Here is a 5,033-nt window from a genome sequence, read left to right as displayed (position 1 = left end):
AATATTTTGTTTAAAAAAAATAACTTGATTTTTTTCCAATATTGTGCAGCCCTATGTAATACTTTACTGAATTATACTGAAATCGTCATTCTAAAATTTACAATTTTGTAATTTAGCAGACACTCTTATCTAAAGCAACTAACAATAAGCATTCTCCAGTATTCTTCTTTGTATCGTAGTCGCGTTGTCTCTGGATGTTCTCTCCAAACTGAGTGACTCATTATTACATAGCTGGTTATAATGGCCTAATGAACCAAATCAAACCGATTGAGATGAATGAGGTGTCAGGAAGAGACCAATTGGATTGACAAATAAAAACGACAAGATATTCATTATCATTTATTAAACAAAATATGACCTTGCCTTTAAATCGGACAGCTCTGCCATCATCACACAATCTTTGCTTCCTGTGTTTGGGTTCGTATCGCTCTCTTACCCAGGTCATTCTGCCAAATACTTTACAAAAAATATCACATTTCCTTTCACTATTAATCTGCTGTACAAACAACAATTAGGAAGCCAGAGAGGGAGAGATGTGACATGCACATTCAATCAGAGAAGGATAGGAAAACAAGAAAACCACGTATTTTGTAAAGTTTGCATGAGTGAATGTTATCATTTTAAACAAATCCTGTTCATAATAGATAAAATGATAACTGTATAACTGCAAAATACTAATAAGAAAAGTTCAAATATAAGTTTTGGAAAGTAAACTTGAAAGCCAAAGCACTCAGTTAAAAAATAAATACAATTTCTATTTGCAGTCAAAGAAGAAGCAAAATGTATGAAACTGAATCAAATCTCAAAACCATAACCGAGCTAAACTCACAAACTCAGGGTCAAGCTAGCATGCATCCGATTCTCCCCCTGTGCCCCCCCTCCCCCAATAGTGCTATAGGTTAATGCCATCACTATCTCCTCTCCTGTCTTTCCACTGCAATCACTATTTCCAACTTGACATGAAGAGATCCAGGAAGTCTTCTACAGCATCCTACCACCAGCTATCAGCCAGCCCAGTCTGTGATGCTATTACAACCCAACATGGCACCATGTCCACTGGTCCAGTCAAATCCACTTGTTCATAAAGTGCAGCATCCTAGTGTGCAGACATGCAAGCACCCAGACCCTTCTCTGGCTCCTCCATAGAATCCTGCTTTGGTATGGAGTAGTAGTGAGCCCCCATATAGGCAAGTTGTGCTACCCGCAGAAGCTCCAGAAACACCTTCATCCAGGGCTTACATAACATTTCTATTAAAACCAATTGGATCCAAAGATTCCAGCAGTTTTAGGCAGGGAGCAGCAGAGCGAGGCAGGAAGGAGTGGGAGAGCTGCCTTGGCTTAGTTATTTGAGGAGAAACACTGTTATAGACTGTGTGGATGGATGGAGAATCACTGGTAGCCTAGGGCAGACGCTGAGCCAAGTCTCTGGCTATAGAGAGCATAGTGGGGGTAGTAAGGAGAACCAGCCTGGAGGGAGTGCAGGGGGATGGAGGTAGGTCCAGGGGGCAGGTGGACCTTACCATAGGGGTGGTACCGGGCCAGACCCAGGGTATGAGGAGCCCTGAGGGAGAATGAGTTCTGCAAGGAGGCCTGGCTCTGGTGGGGGAGGTGGAGGTGGCAAGAGGCAGCAGAGGAGGAGACAGAGGGGTAGGCAGAGAATAACTTACTGTCCATCCCTCCAGGTAAGGTGGTGTGTGTACGCAGGTGGGCTAGTAGCTCGTCTGAGGTGGAGAAGCGTTTATCACAAGGACCCCCAGCTGATACCCAGTTACAGGCATGAGGGATGGGGTCATTGGAGAGCATGAAGCCGTAGGTGTAGAGGGGGTGGGACAGGGTGGGGGTGATGCTGGAAGACATAGTGCTGGGGTGGAGGGAGTGGAGGGGGTGGGAGGGGTAGACCAAGCCTGGATAGCCTGATTTGATGGAGGAGGAGGGGTCATGGACGCAGGGATTGCTCCCCCCCAGTTGGGGTGAGTTAGGATAGCTAAGGCAGTACGGATCCCTGCACAAGCCCTGCATGAAGGAGAGGGGAGAGGTACCAGTGATGGGGCTGGAGCTATGGTGCTTCCCCGGTAACCTCACCCCCCTCCTCCCAGACCAGACTTGGTAGGGTCCAACCCAGGGACGAACTGGGAGGGATATCCAGCATAGGCCCCCACTACAGAGCCATGGAAGCCCATACCAGAGGAGGACAGGGGGAAGACAGAGTGGCCAGTCTTGTAGGGAGAGATGGGAGTGATGTGTCCAGGAACTAGGCTGAGTGGTGGGGGTTGGGAGTCCATCTTGCCCAACTCATGGCTGGGGCTTCCCTCAGAGCTGCCTGTGCTGGAGTTGGTGCTGGCTCTGGTATGGCTGGAGTTAGCCATCTGGGGACTGTCCAAACTGACCTTATTCACATCTGACTCCTTCTTAAGATGGCTGCCACTGCTGCTGCTACTGTTGCTGTTCCTGTGTGGACTGCTCTGTTCCTGTTTGTGTTCTCCATTCAGAGTCTGAGAGTGGGAAACATGTAGTCCGTGAGGCGACTGGCTCTGTCTGTGTGTCTGTAACGACTGCTGTGTGTGCTGAGGAGGCGTGCCACTACCCACCCTGGAGTTGGGAGAGATGGCGTGTGGCGGAAAGGATGGACAAGAACCTGATAAGTTACTGTTAGCTCCTCCATTCCCATTACTAGGTAACCTGAAGCCGGTCTTGTCAGAACTGTTATTAGAGCTACAAACCTTGTCTCTCCGACTGTCTCCCCCTACTTTGTTATAGGGCTTGAAGCTGGACTTGTCCTCATGTGAGGGCCGGTGCTCCCCCAGTTTGTGACTGGAGGAGGAGGAAGAGGAGAGTCCATCATGGTCACCATGGCCATTAGAGATAGAGCTTAGTTTGGAGGAGGGAGGGTCAGGCTTGCCGATCTGAGAGCAGGTCTGAGCCAGCAGGGCCAGGGGACTCTTCTTGGCATCCAGCTGGAGAAATAAACCAAGACTTTATGTTAAGTTAAAGCACTTTTCACGATTACAGTTGTATAAATAAATACAGACAGAGACAAAGTACTTAAATTACTGTTAGCAGTAATTGTTTCAATGTATTTGGCAGTAATGAGGTCTTGCTGTAAGTTATGGCTAGTTTTATCGAATAGATGTAAGCCTATTATCTACAAAATTGAAGCAAAATAGTAGAAACAGTCATTCGGAAAAAAAAACTGCAGCCCAGGGGATATAGCATATGAGAAAAGATGCTCAGGGAATTACTTTTCAGAAGTCCTTAACGTGCACATACCCCCCAAAAATACGCATTATGGGCTAAAAGTCGAGGAACATGCTTGCGCACAAAAAACGCACCAAGGTGTTGAGAATAAACCGTGAGTAGAAACATCTATTAGCCAAACAACAACAACATTCAATGTGACAATTCACCAGGACAAAATAAACATATTCACCATACCTCAATGCTCACTGGTGCAGATTGCAGGGGCTGCAGGTATTCCGGGTGGTGGAGCAAGTGGCTGGTGTGCGCCGTCAACATCTTGAGTATCCGGATTGGGAGCTGCTTTGCCTGGCGAATAGGATCCAAAAGAGTCGATGAAGACACTAACGCGCCCGTTGGGGAGCTGCAGTTGTCTCTACTGTCACAGGATTCGGAGGTATGGCTGCGTATCTCGTGCGTAATAGATCCAAAAGAGAAATATTTAATTGGGGAGGGAAACGAAAATATGTTGGAGAGGGACCGTGCTTTGTCAAAGTCCCGGAAAAGTAAAGTGTATAATTATCCATGCGCAGTGTAAAGTTTAATTATAATCCGCTAGAGAACGCCTGTAGCCTACTCCCCATCTAGTTTCATTTTACAAAAGTTGACGTTCGGTTCTTCACTCATGATACCTATTCCAGAATGTTCTTCCGGGGGTTCTAATTCACAAAATCCACATCAATCGGGATGTGAGCGAAATATATGCATACAATTCAGTTACAGAATAAGTATAGCCAAAGTGAGAAAATCTGTAGAGGTTCCAAAAGACGGCATAAAATCGGACTCTCACGGCTCCAGTCTATAGCGCTCTCTCTGTTTCTCCAGCACTCACACATCATCCGGGCCGTACCTCGAGTGTGTGAGATCACAAGCGGACCTTCGATGTAAGCGAGCCGCCGTCCAATAGTTGGTTTAAAATGAGAAGGGCTGATGCGTTTCTTCTGAAGGCGGAGCAATATATTGTCCCCCTCGGCCAATGAAGACAGACTGTCCATTGTATTTCATGGTGTTAGATAAGTCTTCCCGATAATCTTTCAAAAGTCATAATGTAAGAACTGAATGTAATTCCCTTTGATGCAAAACATGTTTTACCAGGCGCTCTATATGGTATTTATGTTGATTTATGTATCATTGCGAGTGTATCAGTGTGCCTTATACATGACCGACAGGGAGCACTATTGATGACATTGTTTTACAAGGTTTGTCATCACCATCACCAATACAATAGGCTACAACCAAGTTTTTGGCTTATATTGGCTGTGAGGCAAATTTAAATCCAAAAGACTCTTGTGATCAATGCAGGGTTGAAATCAAGTTACTGTTAACAGAAATGTAATAACATCGCCTAGCCTGTGCCACATTCAACTCTCAATCTCCTTATTTGAATGTACAAAGTCAAATGGGAGTCACACACATTTTACATACCTACTCCTTAGTCTACTTGAGACATTGAAATTGAGTTTCACATACTGATCCCAGTAAATTCACTTGGACTGTTTTTGATTATTTTATGTCATTTTCACAACCAGTCATGGAGAAATGTGCTAAAGAGGTTGAACACTGCCTCTATATTCATGGTTCTATAAATCTGGAATGTTAATAACTTGATTGCATTACCGCCAGGCTGCTGACTGACTCTGCAATGAGCTAATTTTGTTAACCTAATTATACAATGAATTGGTTAAAGTACTTAAAAATTACGCCTGACAAGAGCTATTAGCGGCGGCCCAGAATAGTCTCAGTCTGCGGGGCTGTGATGCTCCCAATTCTCTGGCTGCCCTCTCAATCCAGAGAGAAAT

General features: G+C 45.3%; 1 pseudogene; it reads right to left on the bottom strand.

Annotated features, from left to right (window-relative positions):
* Positions 1-326: 326 nt before the first annotated feature.
* Positions 327-3,752, bottom strand: LOC135518105 (zinc finger protein 703-like; annotated as a pseudogene).
* Between the last annotated feature and the right edge of the window lie 1,281 nt (positions 3,753-5,033).

Source organism: Oncorhynchus masou, chromosome 28 (genome assembly GCF_036934945.1).
Source record: "Oncorhynchus masou masou isolate Uvic2021 chromosome 28, UVic_Omas_1.1, whole genome shotgun sequence".
Taxonomy (NCBI): domain Eukaryota; kingdom Metazoa; phylum Chordata; class Actinopteri; order Salmoniformes; family Salmonidae; genus Oncorhynchus; species Oncorhynchus masou.
Note: the sequence above shows the minus strand (reverse complement) of the source record. Positions and strands in the feature narration are given on the sequence as shown.